This window comes from Taudactylus pleione, unplaced genomic scaffold (assembly GCF_031769625.1).
Source record: "Taudactylus pleione unplaced genomic scaffold, aTauple2 ptg000034l, whole genome shotgun sequence".
In the NCBI taxonomy this organism is placed as follows: domain Eukaryota; kingdom Metazoa; phylum Chordata; class Amphibia; order Anura; family Myobatrachidae; genus Taudactylus; species Taudactylus pleione.
In genome coordinates, this window is record NW_028284436.1 from 3847371 (window position 1) to 3866328 (window position 18958).

Consider the following 18958-nt stretch of genomic DNA (forward strand, 5'->3'; position numbering starts at 1 on the left):
GCTTGACCGTTAAAGGGTGCTGTAACCCCCAAAGTACACTCCAGTCCAAACCAAATAAAAAAATATTTTCTGTGTTTGTGAATTGTGTGCGCAGTAGCCGCACGTGCATCAACAAAGTAGTGCCAAGCGTGCGCCTGTGTCATAAGTAAAGGGCCGGCTGGCTTGACCGTTAAAGGGTGCTGTAACCCCCAAAGTACACTCCAGTCCAAACCAAAAAAAATAAATTTTCTGTGTTTGTGAATTGTGTGCGCAGTAGCCGCACGTGCATCAACAAAGTAGTGCCAAGCGTGCGCCTGTGTCATAAGTAAAGGGCCGGCTGGCTTGACCGTTAAAGGGTGCTGTAACCCCCAAAGTACACTCCAGTCCAAAAAAATATATATATATTTTCTGTGTTTGTGAATTGTGTGCGCAGTAGCCACACGTGCATCAACAAATTAGTGCCAAGCGTGCGCCTGTGTCATAAGTAAATGGCCAGCTGGCTTGACCGTTAAAGGGTGCTGTAACCCCCAAAGTACACTCCAGTCCAAACCAAATAAAAAAATATTTTCTGTGTTTGTGAATTGTGTGCACTGTGGCTGCACGTGCATCAACAAAGGAGCAGCGCCAAGCGTGCGCCTGTATCCCATAAGTAAAGAGCCGGCCGGCTCATTTCTTAAAGGGTGGTGTAACCCACAAAGTGCACTACTCTCCAGCAAAAATAAAAAATATATTTTCTGTGCTTGTGTGCGCCTTAGCCGCACGTATATATCAATATAACTTAAATGGAGGACCAAACTTTCTCCGATAAAAATAAAATAGGGAAAGATCAAGAACCACTTCCTCCTAGTGCTGTTGCTGCTGCTGGGAGTTGTTCATTATCCCAGAGAGGAAGTAGGAACACCACTACTTTTACTAAACAACAGTCCCTAGCGATGAGGATGAAGTACGACAGCAGTCATCCTGAAGCAAAACGTATAACTGAGGCCTTGACTGCCATGTTGGTGTTAGACGTGCGTTCGGTATCTGCCATTAGTGCAGTGGGATTTAGACAATTGATGGAGGTAGTGTGTCCCCGATTCCAAATCCCGTCTAGATTCCACCTGCATCCTCAAAGCAGCAGCGACAAGCGTGCGTCTGTCTGTTAAAGGGTGGTGTAAGACTCAAAGTGCGCTCCACAAACAATAAAAATATTCTTCTTTTTTTTCTGTCTTTGTAAAATGTGTGGGCTGTAGCTGCACCTGCATCCTTAAAGCAGCAGTGACAAGCGTGCGTCTGCCTGTTAAAGGGTGGTGTAACCCTCAAAGTGCGCTCCACAAACAATAAAAAAATTCTTCTTTTTTTTCTGTCTTTGTGAAATGTGTGGGCTGTAGCCGCACTTGCATCCTCAAAGCAGCAGCGACAAGCGTGCGTCTGTCTGTTAAAGGGTGGTGTAACCCTCAAAGTGCGCTCCACAAACAATAAAAATATTCTTCTTTTTTTTTCTGTCTTTGTGAAATGTGTGGGCTGTAGCCGCACCTGCATCCTTAAAGCAGCAGCGACAAGCGTGCGTCTGTCTGTTAAAGAGTGGTGTAACCCTCAAAGTGCGCTCCACAAACAATAAAAAAATTCTTCTTTTATTTTCTGTCTTTGTGAAATGTGTGGGCTGTAGCCACACCTGCATCCTTAAAGCAGCAGCGACAAGCATGCATCTGTCTGTTAAAGGGTGGTGTAACCCTCAAAGTGCGCTCCACAAACAATAAAAATATTCTTCTTTTTTTTTCTGTCTTTGTGAATTGTGTGGGCTGTAGCCGCACTTGCATCCTCAAAGCAGCAGCGACAAGCGTGCGTCTGTCTGTTAAAGGGTGGTGTAACCCTCAAAGTACTCCAAAAAATAAAAAACTATTTTTTTTATGTGTTTGTGACTTGTGTGCGATGTAGCTGCACGTGCATCAACACAGTAGCAGCGTCAGGCGTGCGCCTGTGTCATAAGTCAAGGGCCGGTTTGGACATCTGGTCCGGACTGAAGGACGTGCCAACAATTTCTGACAAGTCTACTGTCACTGCATATGATACTGTCCTCAAAGCAGCAGCGACAAGCGTGCGTCTGTCTGTTAAAGGGTGGTGACACCCACAAAGTGTGCTCCACAAACAATAAAAATATTCTTCTTTTTTCAGTCTTTGTGAAATGTGTGGGCTGTAGCCGCACTTGCATCCTTAAAGCAGCAGCGACAAGCGTGCGTCTGTCTGTTAAAGGGTGGTGTAACCCTCAAAGTGCGCTCCACAAACAATTAAAAAATTCTTCTTTTTTTTCTGTCTTTGTGAATTGTGTGGCTGTAGCCGCACTTGCATCCTCAAAGCAGCAGCAACAAGCATGCGTCTGTCTGTTAAAGGGTGGTGTAACCCTCAAAGTGCGCTCCACAAACAATAAAAATATTCTTATTTTTTTTTCTGTCTTTGTGAAATGTGTGGGCTGTAGCCGCACCTGCATCCTTAAAGCAGCAGCGACAAGCGTGCATCTGTCTGTTAAAGGAGTACATCGGTGACAACATCCAAGTAGGCATGTCAGACAGTCCGTACCTGTACTGGCAGGAAAAAGAAGCAATTTGGAGGTCCCTGGACAAACTGGCTCTATTTTACCTGAGTTGCCCCCCCTCCAGTGTGTACTCCGAAAGAGTGTTTAGTGCAGCCGGGAACCTTGTCAGCGAAAGGCGTAGGAGGTTGCTTCTACAAAATGAATTATCAACTCTTCCAGGGAGACCAGCCTCCAGAACGTACAGAGGGACCTGTAGTTGTGGATTCCAGCGGGGACGAATTAATACTCTGTGAGGATGAGGATGTACACAACACTGAAGAGGGTGAGGAATCGGTGGATGAGGAGGATGAGGACGACATCTTGCCTCCGTAGAGCCAGTTTGTGCAGGGACAGATTAATTGCCAGCTTGTTTTGTGGGGGCCCAAACGAACCAATCATTTCAGCCACAGTCGTGTGGCAGACCCTGGCGCTGAAATGTTTGGTTTGTTAAAGTGTGCATGTCCTGTTTATACAACATAAGGGTGGGTGGGAGGGCCCAAGGACAATTCCATCTTGCACCACTTTTATTTCTTTGAATTATGTACTGTTTTGGGCCATCCTGTCTGCCACTGCAGTGTCACGTGTTTGTGCCGCCCACTCGTATCTCTTAGCATAGTCATCCAGCTACCTCGGTGCAACCTTTTGGATATAAAAACACTATTGTGAGGTGTGAGGTGTTCAGAATAGACTGGAAATGAGTGGAAATTAAGGTTATTGAGGTTAATAATAGCATAGGAGCAGAAAAACACACAAATTCTGTGATTTTAGCTGTTTTTATGCTTTTTTAAAAAAAAAATACAGATCCAAAACACAAAACCCAGAACCCAAAACACGGAAGGGTGGTTTTGGCAAAACCAATCCAGATCCAAAACACGAAGAAAGATCCAGATCCAAAACCAAAACACAAAACACGAAAAGTGGCCGATGCACACCTCTACTACAAACAGCAGAGACCTGTTCCATGAATTAATAAAGTGCCCACACTTAGAGGAGCACTAGCAATGGTTTATCTATCTAGCACTAGCTATCTACAGGGGTAGGCCACATGTGGCCTGCTAGCTTCTGTGGAACTACGCATACCAGCATACCCTGTAACATTTTGGCTGCTTGGGCATGCTGGGAAGTGTAGTTCCACATCAGATGGAATGCGACATGTTGCCTACCTCTGGTCTAGCACATCTGTAAGAGCCCCAGGACGGGGTTACAGGTCTATCTACTCTACGATGTGTTAGCTAGGAAGCGACCGATCCCTGGCCTCTTACCTTCAGTCTGAAGCATCAGAGTCCTCATCCAACCCCTCCCTGTTGTACACAGTCTGCATGGGCTCCCTGACAAAGTTGACTCTGCAGGTGTGAGGCCGGGAGCCGCAGTGGCCCTTGCGTCATCTTGCAGCCGGGTCTCCTTCAGGATGGTGTAGTGCACCCTGCACGGCGAAGTCCTCCAAGTCCTTAGGCCTCTGACAGTGGACCTCTACCATGTGGCCCTGCAGCAACTCCGTCAGGCTGGGTGGGATCTCAATACTCATCGTTCCCTGTGGGGCTCTGTACCCTCTGGCTGGAACTCAAGCACGGTGATTTGGCCTGGGAGAGAGTTAGTCTGTCCTTTGATTCCCCAATTACATGCTGCAGCTACTGCGGGAAGGCAGAGGCAGCTCTGGCTTCACCTCACACAGTCACATGGTAGTAGGAGGTGGCGCCACACTGGTTGAATGTGATGGGTATGCACCAAGAACCACCTACTCCTTTACAATTAGATTTATTTCTACTTTTGTAGTACACCAGGCTCTAATAAAACCTAGTCACCAGGACTAGAATCTTGGTCGCCATGGCGACCTGGCCCCCGGGATTTGTCGAGCCCTGCATTATGCCACATGGTAGTGCACCCCAAGACGCATTATGCCACTTTGTAGTGTCCCGTTACACATAATGCTTCTTTGCATTGCCCACAGTACATTATATGACACTGTCATGTCCCTGTTACACATTATACTACTTTGTAGTGCCCATGGTACACTATATACCACATCGCAGTGTCCCGATACACATTATGCCACATCGTTATGCATCCGAAACACTTTATTTTACATTCCAGTGCCCCAGATACACAGAAATACACACAAAAGCCGCTACCCGTCTATAGTGCGTAAAATATATGCTATAACATATACGTGTGCACCCTGACGTGTGTGTGTGTGTGTATATATATATATATATATATACACATATACACACACATATTCATATATACTACATAATAATTGTGCCACACCATCACATCTCCTCAATGCAGGAGCCCCAATAGCTCCCACTGTGAGGGAGACAGGACGGCGTTAGTAGTGGATCGGCCGTTGGGGTAAGTATGGTGGCAGTGAAGTCGGAACGGAGCCGTGATGAAGTGGGTGGGGACAGAGTTGCGACAGGGGGTGTAGGCGGAATGGAGCCACGTGAGGGATGAGGGCAGCAGAGAGGGGGTGGGGCTGAGCAGGGGATTGTGACAGAGGCGCTGGCTAAATTAGTGTGTGTGTGTATATATATATTTATTTATTTATTTATTCTTTTTATACACACACACACTCGCATGCTGTATATATACACATACATACATATGGACAGTACATACACACGAAGAAAAAAAAAAAATATATATATATATATATACACACACACACACACACCACATACTGTATGTACACATACATATGGACAGTACATACACACACAAAATATATACATATATATACATACATATACACACTGTGTGTATATATATATATATATATATATATATATACATACACACACACACACACACACACACACACACATACATACATACATACATACACACATATATATATATATATATATATATAACTTGGGTAAAATACAGTCAGTGTGTGCATACCTTTTAACTGTATGAGGCTCAGATCAGCAGCTTGACATCCCAATCTGCAGTCACCAGCACTGCCATCAGAGTTCGGATCGGTCACCCTGTTACGCGGACTGCCTTCACGACGTTTCTCCTACTGCTTGGCTACTTAAGGTTGCGGCAGTGACAGCGTGGGTGGCAGCTGTGATGGCACGTGGCGCGGAGCTGAGACACTCGGTGCAGGGAGGGCTATTGAACCCTTCCACTGTGCCTCCAAGTCCATTTCACATTCCGGTGTCTGGACTGCGGGCGGCGGCCGAGGGGGGGTGGTCGGTTGCCGGGGTCTCAGGGGGCGGAGCTTTAGACAGCCGCAGGCAGGGCAGGGAGGAGGTGGTCAGGTGCCGGGGGCGGAGCTACATACAGCCGCAGACAGGGCAGGGAGGGGGTGGTCGGGTGCCGGGGGCGGAGTTTCAGACAGCCGCAGGCAAGGCAGGGAGGGGGTGGTCGGGTGCCGGGGGCGGAGCTTCAGACAGCCGCAGAAAGGGTAGGGAGGAGGTGGTCAGGTGCCGGGGCGGAGCTTCAGACAGCCGCAGACAGGGTAGGGAGGGGGTGGTCGAGTGCTGGGGCAGAGCTTCAGACAGCCGCAGACAGGGTAGGGAGTGGATGGTCGGGTGCCGGACCGGTGGCGGAACTTCAGACAGCCGCAGACATGGGAGGCTGGATGTAGCAGCCTAGCAGGAAAAATGTTTGTCCTCTCTGCCGCAGCACAACAGATGCTGTGGGCCTGTTTTGATGGGAGGCCTGGAGCTGAAGCTCCACCCGCCCCATTGGTAATCCGGCCCTGGGTGCAGGATGTGCTGTGTGGAACCCCCTGGACCCACACCTTGCACCCATTATAGATACTCTACTGCAGCCACTGATCCTATATACTGTAGGCTTCCTATATAGGCTGAAGCAGGTTCTTGTAAGGCAGGAGTTATCTAGACTAGAAAAACACAAAACAAGATTCCCCCCGCACAAGGCTATAAAGCAATAAAAAGCTGCCACCCTACCGTATTTGTACACAAAATGCACAAGCCATAGTTACAAATATTTGAAAATATATGATAACCCACTCAGCAATATGGTATTTCTGCTGAGTGGTTCAAACTCTAAACATTGATGGTCCCTATAGTGTGTTGTATCTTTAAGTGACTTTAAATTGAAAGCAAACTTATCAAGACATGCACCAAGAGCCTCTGAATTGTCACTAGAAGGTCGGCACCCGTCAGCTACTGACCCCATACATGTTTTGCAGACAATAATTCACAAACTGCACATTGCTCTTTCAATTTACATGTGACAGCAGCTATATGGAGCGCTGGGGAACTGCGTTCTTTTTAGTACATTTATAGACACTATGGAAACTGTACTTTATTTTAAACATGACAGGTCTTCATTTTAGTCTGCCTCATAACAGGTCAAGTCTTTTCCTTGCCTACACAGCATATCACAGCACACTTTTTTTATGCTCTATCATTTTTTTTTCAACATTTTTATTTCAGGCAAAATTAAAATGAGGCAGAAGCTAAGTCTGCAATATGAGTACTGTACAATCCTTTTTAATGAAATAATGATAAACTCACTGAAACTTCACAAAAAATCTTGCTTTATTGCAACAGTCAATTAAGGAGAACCCATCCAAACTCTCCTGCTCTCAGGGAAGTCTCTAGGTGCTATTTCAGCAGGTTGTTCGTGTTCCAACAGTTGTTTTTCATTTATAAGTATGAGATTCGCAATAAAATGCATTAGAATGGTTTTGATTGCTCACTAGAACCCCTGAGGAACTCTATTTGTAAGCATATTGACGAACAGACAAAAACTATGTTAGAAGAATAATCAATAAACCCTCTTACCCACTGGCATTACAAATCCTGCTTTTAGTAGTGTTTTTAATGCTAATAAAGACATGGAAGTAGTGGTGGAATCTATTGCTTCCAATGACCCCATTACCCCATTCTGTACATCCAAGGTTGGGAGCAGTAGTGGCGTGGCTGCATTTTTAGGACACTGCATGCTTGATTTTACCTATGTTCCCCATTGTTTATTCATGTCTGTCCACCATAGAACAGCCTGATCTCAAGTGCAAGTGCTCGTTACCACACATTGTTATTCACTGGGCTGGAATTGCTTAACTTTCACTAAAATCAGGAAAAATGGAGGTGTTCTAAAACATTTGATCAGTCGTGTATATGACGTATGAACAAATCAGAACAGTAAAGGAGTTGAAATTTCTCATGTTTTTATTTTCCCAAACAGTCCTTCTCTTCTCCTGCCTCTACCTCTCCCCTCTCTTCTGTTACTTGTTGGTGCTCCTAAACGTTCTTGGTTCTTTTATTTTCTCCCTATACACTTCCACCCTTGGTGAGCTCATCATCTCTTTTGGGCTCCATCTATATGCTAATCATTCTCTCATCTACCATCTCTTCTTCCTCTCTTATCTGTCATGCCTACTGCTACGTTACCGTCATTTCCTCCTGGATGCCCCCATGTTTTCTTAAACTTAAAATGTCTTAGACTGAGCTTATTGTCTTTGCATCCTCCCGAGTACCCTCACCTCCCCCTACTCACTATCTGTTGACAACTTCATCCTCTCTACTGTACCACAAGTGTCTCTGTCCTCTCCTTCAAACACCGAATTCATGCAACTTCCATCTTCCTTTCTCCAGGATTAAACCCTTTGTCACCCTGGATGCACCTAAGACCTTTATCCACTGACTGGTCATCTTTCGACTGCACTCTGCAGCCTACTCCTATCTGGTCTTCCCTACTCCCACCTTTCATTTCCATCCGCAAAACATCCTGCTCAGTTACATTTTCTCTCTATCCACTCTGTATCTGCCTCCCCTCTTTGCCCTAAACTGACTCCCATACCCCATATAACCAAATACAAGCCACACTCACCTATAAAGCCCTCATCTAGTTCTCTACCCCTGCATCTTCTAACTCAGCTTCTAACTGTCATCTCACAGGCTGTGTTTGAAAAATTACAGTTTGGAGCTGATTGGCTGGTACCTTATCACTTTTCACTTCACTTTTCTCTTCTTCCTAATACTGCTTAGTAAATAGACCCCACAGCATCTTGTACCGGACAAATATCAAATTTGCCTGGCAGCCACTAAACTTGGTATATACTATATGAGAAATGTATATGCATTGCTTTTATGGGTTAAAAAAAAAAATTGCATAACGTCTTTTGCACAACACACAATTTAAACACCGGATTGAATTTCTACCGCTATAGTTATCTTTGGCAAATGCCATCTATTATTGTCAACTTTTTTTTTTCACTTATTGTAATCATAATAACCTTTTATTCACTATCGTATGCGGGAATCACTGAACTTTACATGCAATATGCAGAGAAGCGGCAGAACCCCCTCCTCTGACCTTAGATCCGCTCTCTCTGCTCTACTAATCTCTCCGCAGACTGCACTTTAAAAGGACCTTCTGTGCTTAGGGATTCAAGTCACCTGTGAATACAGTTTTCTGTAAGTAATACTGTCATCTGAGAAATGTAATCAGCAGTTCTGAGATATTTCATTTTTCTCCGGGAGTGCTGAGAAGTTTGTACTTTGTACAGAAAATGTAAATAGGGCACTATATACAGTATTGTTTGCCTGGCGTTTTCCTATTCTGTTTGGTTTGATTTTAGCACCTTGGTTAGACAGCAGACGGGTAGATTGATTGCCTCATTTGCTGTTGAGTCCTCTGTGGTCGGGAACATGTAAATCAGGCAGCCAGGCTCACGCTGAGTTCTGCTACCTTCCCAATTCTGCATTAAATTATAAAAGCCAAAAAAATCAAGGGAAATCTAAGTACTATAAGAGGTCTATGTACTTAGCCTTGGAGGGAGATAAAGGACCTCATTCAGAGTCGGTCGAAGCGGCCGCACAGTCGTACGGAAAAAGGGACCGGATATGCAAATGATGCACTCGCATGTTGTGTCCCTAAGATCAGATCGGCAGCTGGCCGACCAAGGGGAGGAAGCGGCCAGAAGACAAAAAATACGCCCCCTTCTCGTACGCATTACACGTTATCTCTGGGCATATAACGATTAATCGAGGCCATCTGGCACCATCGGAACTGGTCGTAGAGCTTAATGTTGACCATACCCTCTCTTAAGCTCTACGATCATGTCAGTGTAAAAACCTCCCATGTCACGTGTGCCATGACGCTACTTTGTTAATTATGCACTCCCATAAACCGTATGCACTCCCATTAAACACCGTTCGCATAATTAGGCACGCCTGCGTTCGGATCTCCACTCCCCCGTTTTCAAGCACCTTCCCCTGTTACCCCCTACAAACGCCTCAATCTGTCACTCAAACTACCGACCTGGCTGTGCTCAAGGAGAGAGAAATTTCTGATCGTAGCGGCTAGTTTGCGCACGCGCATTGCAAACTTTGCGCATGCGCAGTTTAGTGAACATCGGTGGCGTACGACCGTGCGGCTGCTTCGACCAACTCTGAATGAGGTCCAAAGTATCTACCAATCAGCTCCAATCTGTCATGTTACAGGCTGTTTGAAAAATGAGGAGCTAATTAGTTTGTACTTTATCTCCATCCACTTTCTCTCTCCAAGGCTTAATACATAGACTCCCTTATAGCATTGCGCATGGATCAAGTTTCATTACCACTCACAGGGCCTGATTCAGACCCGTTCGCTAGGCTGCGTTCGCACGTAGACTGTCGATGTTTGCAATCTGCGCATGCATATAAGACGCAGTGAGCGTGCGTGAATGAGTCCATGCGATCGCCCCTTGTACACAGATGCCTCGCTAGAATGAGTGACAGGACGAGCCGTTTTGTGGGTGGTGACAGGGGTTGGTCGATGGAAATGGGGGTGTAGTGCTGTGAACGCAGGCGTGTCTGTGCGTCTGAACGCCGTTGCAGAGGCATGTATAATTAAGACGGAGCGTCATAATACACGTCACATGGCTGAATTACACACTGAAGCACTCGCAGTACTTGCGGTAGGGTATGGTCAGCCACAAGTGCTGTGTATGGGACCGATGTTACCGATTGTTTCATACACTTCCTGGAGATGTCGTGTATTGCTAAGGGAAAGTGGGGATCTTAAGACAGGCTGGTGGGCGTCTATATACACACCGCGATCACACGCCAAGACATAGTGGGCGTGTTAATGCCTTGCCATACGATCGGGGGATTTGCATAGTTTGGCAGCCGATGGCTGCGTGCGAACGAATCTAGCAATCGGGTCTGAATCAGGCCCACAGTGCGGATTTATTCTGGACCATTTTACGGGCCGTGTCTTTGCCTGCGACTGCGATCCCGTACTCAGTGAAAATGGCTCCAGAGTCTCAGTTCTGGCGGCCATTCTGCACGACTATAGTGTTACTCAGAAATCAGATAATGGACTGATCTGCGCCAACCTGTGTCTTTGTATGGAGTCTCTTGCATTTGCGAAGCCGCTTGTGGGCATTTCAATACAAATCCTGGGGGTTGCGAAATTTGCATATTTTCGCACAGCCGCTGCATTAACGTACATTCCTGAATCAGGTCCTAAGTTTTGTTACAGTATGCTACATTAGAACAGTCTGCCTGCTGCCGCAGCATTGCTGCTGTGCTGTTATTAAGCCTGTGCTTAGGGTGGCCACTGGGAAAGTTTCATTTCAATAGCATCATTCATTTGGCATCCAATGTCCAAAGCCTATGTAATAAGACAATAGGTGCTATGTTAGAGGAGTTGAGATTAATATGGAGGCCCGAATGGTCTGAGGGCCTGATTCAGAGCCGGACGCTCTGACCAGAGCGCTCGCTCTGAATCAGGGCCCTCCTACCTAAACTTGGAGCCGCCAAGCACTCCTGTACTTGCGGCAACGAAACCCTACCGCAGGGTCTCGTCACAAACCCAATGGTCGCGATGGTCTTGACCATCGCCACCATCATTTTGGCCGCTCGCTATAGCTGTGGGTGGTCACCCACAGCTATAGGTCACCCACAGCTCCTTTTTGCAAGCGGCCAGGAGGCCGCTCCAAAAAGGAGCAGGGACGGCCCTGATTCAGAGCGTCCGGCTCTGAATCAGGGCCTGTGTTCTCCCGGCAGAACACAGTAAAGTTGAACTTTACTGTGTTCTGCCGGGAGAACACCGTGTCAGAGAAGCAGACGGAGTCTGAGAAGCGACCAGAGTGACGGAGGGAGCCGGTAGAGGACCTGCCCAGCTGACAGCCGGTAAGTGTAACTTGCTATACACCACCTGACAGTGGCGTATAGTAACACCATCAAATTCCAAAAATACTGAATTTTCGGAATTTGATGAATACCATAATTTCCATATCCTCATACTCATGTACTAATGTATGGGGAGTGTGGAAGTTAACGCAGGGGGATTTAACCAAGAGATATCAGTGATATCTCCTGTGTTAAGTCTCTTCATGAATACTAAAATAATGGTAATTAAGGAAAATGTCCTTAAAACTGTTATTTTAGTGTTAATGAATAGGCCCCCTAGGTCTAATAATAAAGAAAAACAGACACACTTCCTGGTCAAATCAAAAACATTTTATTGTAATGAAATTATCAATAATGTTTTTAAACATAGAATTATCCTTAAAATAATCCGTCTTGTAACATCCTTTAACATTTGCTCCAATGTTTAATCATTTTTATGATCCTAAGGCTGGGTACACACCGGACGATGTGTACCCAGCCCGACTGGATGTGGATTGAAGATTTACAGTAAAAAGGTAGATAATGTCTAGATCAGTGGTTCCCAAAATTTTGAACCACGGCGCTTTAGTATCAGCATTGTTTGCGCAGCACCCCGAAGCCAAAAGTTTGTTATTGAGAAATTCAGACAGTAATGTAGTGAAGTAGCACAGTGACGTAAATTGTGCTTACCTGTCATCCTTAGGTTTGGTTATATAGTGGTGGACAGGTTCTGTTTGTGCACATATTTACATTACATTGACCATAAAGAATTTGATTTGGTGCTGGACCACCAACCTGAGGTTCCCCTGCAAGTGTCCCGAGGCACCCCAGGGTGCCACGGCGCACAGTTTGGGAACCACTGGTCTAGATAGACACTAGATGTTAGACAGTAAATAGGTCGATAGGGACAAAAGGTCAGACATACTAACGGTCGACATGTAAGAAGGTCGACAGGTACAAATGGTCGACAGTGTCAAAAGGTCAATATGTAAATGGTTGACACACAAATGTTCGACACATGTTTTTTTGTTTTCTAACCCTAATCTTCATCCTAACCCTCCCCTTGGTGCTTAAACCTAACCCTCCCACCTGGTGCCTAACCCTAACCATCTGGGTAGGTGCCTAACCATAACCGTCCCTTCTAGTATCTAACTCTAAGCCTCCGGTAAGTGCCTAACCCTAACCCTCCCTCCTGGTGCCTAACCCTAACCCACCGGTAAGTGCCTAACCCTAAAAAAGCAAAAAATGATGTGTTGACATTTTCATGTCGACCATATTCATGTCGACCTTTTGAGTCTGTCTACCATTTGTACCCATCGACCTTCTTACATATCGACCTTTAGTGTGTCGACATTTTGTCCATGTTGACCTTTTTTCCCTGTCAACCTATTTACTGTCTAACACAGTGGTGGCCAACCTGTGGCTCTTCAGCCACATGCGGCTGTTCCATTCTGATACGGCTCCCCTGCCGACTCCCCTGACTGACACATGGGGGTTACTGGAGTGACACATGGGGGGGTTACTGGAGTGACACATGGAGGGGCTGCTGAAGTGACAAATGAGGGGGACTGGAGTAACATATGTAGTGCTGCAGTGACACATGGATTTTTTTTTCATTGTATTTTTTGAGGATGTGACTTTTTCAGTGTTTTGTGTGGATCTGTTTTTTGTCAATTGTTTTTATGTTGTCTAGATATTGTCTACCTTTTTACTGTAAATCATTAGACCGGATACCGCCCAACCTCGGCAGCAACGGGACCCGGCAGGACGCTAACGACGTCCCCAGTCAGCCCTGCATGTAGGGCCGACAGAGAATGTTACTGACGATGCGCGGGACCGTGCGCATCTTCAGCAATATAGCGGGTACACACACTATATGATGTGCCCGATATGTCGCTCTGACCCGGCCGGATCGGACAACATACCGTCTAGTGTGTACCCAGCATAAGGCTAATACTGCTGAAGGGATACAGTCAGTATTCCGGCGGCCGTGATGCCGGCACTGATATTACCGGCGCTGGAATCCTGGCACCTATCACAATCCAGGTGCCGACATCCTGACTGCCGGGATACCGAAGGTAATTAGCGGGGCGGGGGAGAGGGTTAGGGCTAGGCACTAGGGGGAGCTTTAGGCACTAAGGAGGGAAGGTTAGGTTTAGGGTGCGGGGAGGGGGAGGTTAGCTTCAGACACTTGGGGGGGAGGTTAGGGTTAGGCAACAAAGAGGGAGGGTTAGGGTAGGGAGAGGGGGAGGGTTAGCATACAGAACAACAAGTGTCAGTATGCTAGCCCTGTCGGGATTCTAACAGCCGGGATCCCGACTTTCGGCATCCCATACCGATTCCACTGCTGAACACGTTGAAACCTTCCACGAAGAGCAGAGATCTGCAGGTCTTTTTACAGCTTTCACGGATTGTACATTTTATGGCACAATAACACCAGAGCAAGTAAAATTTACAATGCTTTAATATGTTTACAACCTTTCACTAAACTTCACAAAGTTATTTTTACAGTATTATTTCTGGGTATAATAATAGCACGCATGCACGGATTTCTGATAATTAAAGAGAGATTCACAAATATTCTTATTTGCATAATTATCTGTGTATCATGTGAAAGGCTCCACAGCAGAACTGAACTTGAAATAAAAGCCAGAATGAAACAAAACAAAAGATGGGTTGAAATATTTTTTTGTTAGTTTTTTATTTGTTTTTTGAACACACAAAAAAATAATAATACAGTGCTGATGAATTTTAATACATTTTGGCTTATTTTTTTTTTGTTTATCCATGGAAAGATTTCGTAGGTAGAATTGGAACCGGTAGCCGGTATATTCTGTATACACCCCTTCCATTATGATAAAGAGATGTTTTTCAAAGCCTGTAATTGAATTTCACACATAAGTGCTTGCTCACTGAACCCTAGGTGCGTACAGGTGCACAGCTGCAGGAAAATTGAAATTCTCCTGCTCCATCCTAGCAGTTTGTACCCCTTCTTTGCAGAAAAAAAAATTAGCACCGCTCGATATAGACTTCCTGACTATACATCAAAGAACAGAATTATGTTTATTTTTTTTTGCAGATCTTAAAAAATAACGTACTGTAACATAGAGAGAAAAATATTTTTCTCTGTCAGTATCACTCTCATGACGTCCAGCACACTGACCAGTACCTGTCACTGCACTTTTGCACAATCGACACACAGAAGGGTTTATTTTTAAGCCCATCTTCCTCTGTTTGTAAAGCGGTAAACTGCATAATGAGTGATTTCAGCAGGAGCTCACTGCGCTGTTTATCTTTGTTGCCTCTGTGGTTACAAAAATGTATTAGTCTTCGCTGACCTTATTTTCAATTGTGAGAGCATTGGCTTGCGGACATAAAGAAAATGTAACAAATTGTGAAAAAGTACATGTTACTGCTTACTGGTATAAATTGTCATATAAAAGGTTGTGATAGCTTTAGCATGTCTGGTTGGTGGTGGCCAAGGTTAGTTGTTTCCATAATAAAACACGCCACGTTAGGACTGGAACTGAGAGGGATTGAGCAAAGCCTCCTAGACATGTGTACCCCTTCTAGCCCACACAGGACCTGGTTCAGAGTAGTACTGTATAGTATAGCCGCAGACACTGGATACTAGGTGGGGCTGCAGCACAATAAAAAATTCAAATAGGGGAGCCACACCAACTGCCAGTGAGTCCCAGCCGATGATGTTTGGCAGCGGTTGGGGTGGCAGTTGGTGTGGCTCCCCAGTGGCAAACGCAGGATTTCTAGAGGGGGGTTTCCAAATGCTTGATGTTAGAGTGAGTGTGGCCAGTCCATGAATTAGCACTTATCCAGCTTTAATATGCATCATACAAAGTGTATTGTGTATCATAATTCCAGCATGTACAGGACTAGCGATCATAATAAGCCATTAAATGCGGCAGTATGGCCATCCTGCCTAAGCCGAATGTTTTTATTTTAGATGTGGGCACCATTCCAGAGTATTAGAGCAAGACCGGGAGTTTGGGAGCAACCTAGCACTGCCCTGGACATATATGTACATATTGGGCTCTATAGCAGCACATCAGTGAATGTTTTCCAGATCTTCTAGTTGGTGCACAGGTTATTTATTACTGGCTGATACATGTTAAAAGACCCACAGGTGGTACTAATTATTTCATTTGTGATACTAAGAATAACATGCAGCACTTGTAAAATTCTATTATATTACTATTTCTATGGTAGTCATGGTGTGGGCTGGGGAGGGGGGTTTCCAGGCAGAAGGAAACCCCCCCTGCGTTTGCCTATGCTCCCCTATTTGAATTTTGCGCTGCAGCCTCACCTCTGGAGCCGCCACCGCTGATAAGGCATCATGGAAGTACCTCTATTTGGTAGAGTCCACATCTTTATTGCCTGTTGCTGGATAATCATCTGGACTTTGTCTGGATTATGTTCTTCTATATTTTTAGGGTTTTTTGTTGGCCATTATTATTAAAGTCTGGTGTATTTTCCTATGTATAATTGGGGGAGAGGTTACAATTCTTCTGAAGAGTGGAGAAATAGACAAGTGGAGAAGTTGCCCCTAGCAACCAGTTTGAGAGAGATTTATCAAAGCTTGGAAAGAGATAAAGTGTACAGAGATAAAGTACTAACCAATCAGCTCGTAAAGCTGGGTACACACTTAAGCGTCTGACCGTGTGATTTGGTAAGCTATACACATTGACCAATAGGCCGCTCCATAAGTCTGGTTAGATATCACAACTGGGTGGGCATTTAAATTTTCCTGCCCACTTGTGATGTCAGTGATGACAGTTCCTGCAGCAGGTGTACGGTGGTCGCCTGTACACACATGCAGATGTACCGATGTATCTGCAAGATATATCAACATCGGCTGTGCTGCAGGGCCGATCTGGTATGTCTGTGAATGATGTACTTCACAGACATACCGTCTGTATACACCCGCAGGTGCATTATGCAGTATGTCGTTCGTCGGCTGTACAAACAAAATATTTACAGGTTGTGTTTGAAAAATGACCATGAGAAGCTCATCGGTTGGTACTTTATCTCTCTACACTTTCTCTCTCCAAGCTTTGATAAATCTCCCCCCATCATTTCATAGAATGTACTTGATAAATGCTAGCTTGAAGCTTATTGGTTGTTATGGGAAACTTCTACACTCAGGGTCAGACTGCCCACAGGGGTACAGGGGAAATAACCGGTGGGCCCTACTGCCTGAGGGCCCCACCCCCTCCTCTAGAGGTGAAGCAGGGTCATAGATGAATTTGGGTGCTTGATTTGTTTCTATGGAAACTACATTAAGATTAGCCCTCCTGCCAAGTGGGTTGTACTGACACACCCCAGTCTTTTCTTTTATAAAGGGTCCTTGTTCTTGCATTTCCTCTCTAATGGTTGGCTAGGTCCATCTGTTTTGGCTGGAAAGAACCCCCCCTTTGTTGGCTGGCCAGACCCCCCCCCTTGGTGGCTGGCCACACCCCTTAAGCTTGGGCCCCTACCATTGCATTCCCTGGTGGGCCCTTCATGTCCCAGTCCGACACTGTCTACACTTGTCCTCTTTTCTATTCTTTAAAGGGTTTGATACATTAATTGTTACCTACTTCAATGTAAATACAATATGTGTCAATGTGTATTTTTACACAGATCTGCATGGTTATACTGTAACATTTTTTTTCTTATATGCACATAGCGCTGTTCATTTTCTTATTTGTACTTGTTCTTTGAGCAATGAACTACAACTATGATAATGCCATAATGGTGTTACTTTGGAAGATGGGGAGATTGATGATAGAATGGGCAGGAGACTCAGGAGCCTGTAGGACCATGGCACCTTGGTGTGTGAACAGGTGGTGCAGGAGTGGACAAAGGAAATGACATTCTTCTTTACGGTAGTCCCCAGAATCCAAAGAGAACCAAAGAGATTTTTTCTTTGTGCCAGGATGTGCTCCCTACCATGAGTTGTGCCCTTATTGCAGGATTTACATCTGGCAGCCAGTAGGAATGACCCTCTTGCATTTGAGTACCTTGAGCACCTTGGTGAGTACTGCTATTTCGAGCTTGGATCTTGTGCAGCAACTCAGAAGAGATGGATACTCACAGAATCATGTATAATGACTTTACTCTCTATGATGGATCATTCTAGGCCTGCCAAGAGTTCAACCTCTTTGCCTACTGAACATACTGCAAGTCACTGTGGTCAGACATTATTACAGAGAGGGAAACGTGTTCACTCCAGAAGGATCCTTCATTTAACTAGGGCCAGCAACTCCCAGTTTCCCATGTTGACCTTGGCAGGGGTGAACTTCTTCAAAGGAAGCACAGGGGTGAGGGACGTCCGTGATGTCACTGTGCGATAGCACAGCTTCTGCTCATCTCTCAGATGTGTCAGCATTGAGTATATGGCCTGACTGGATCAGGATACCTGTGTGGGGACAGAGGTGGAGAGACATTTGAAGTTGCCTAAAGCCTTTTATACCTTAGGATCCATGTGTCCTTAGGAGTCCCCTTTTTGGTCAAAACAGTTATAGAACTAATAACTCTTGAGAAATTGTGGATAAAACATATGTACTAGTAGCTCAACCCGATCAACTCCTGGATGGCCTTGATACCTACATCACTGGTCAACTGAGCATATCGTAGAGCCTCACCGGTTCCATTTTTATGATCTGTGCTAAAATTGTGTCCCAGGAAGATCACTCAAATCTGGTTGAAGAAACATTTCACTTTCTTGGCAAATATTTGATTTTTCAGGAGCCTCTACAACACCTCACTTACATGGTCTTCAGCTTTAAGTCACTCCTACATTGTCCACCGCATCTCACTGCACACTTCCTCCCACCATTTTTCAGTCCGTCAATGACCAGTGTGTAAGCTCTACACTGATAACCACTTCTGCCTCCAAGACTAGTCCCATACTTCCAGCCTCCAAAGGTTCTAAACCAATTAACTGTCACAAGTGTGTTTATATGCATTTCCCTAGTAAAATTTAGCACAAAAGGAAGGAAAGAAAACTCTTTTTTGTTGGGGGCACAAACTTATTTAAATCTGTTAAAACACAATATTTTAATGTTATATCTCACTAATATCAAAAACTCTACATTATATTAGTGAGATATAACATTAAAATATTGTCTTTTAACAGATTTAAATAAGTTTGTGCCCCCAACAAAAAGAGTTTTCTTTCCTTCCTTTTGTGCTTGTATACTGTGCTATACCGTAATTTAACTCTAGGGGAGCCCCGCCAACTTTGGGCCTGATTCAGAGCCGCTCGTAAACGGCAGTACGCTCGTTCCGAGCGATGTTCGCCCATCTGCGCATGCGTACGGTTTTTAATACGCATGCGCGAACCAGTCAG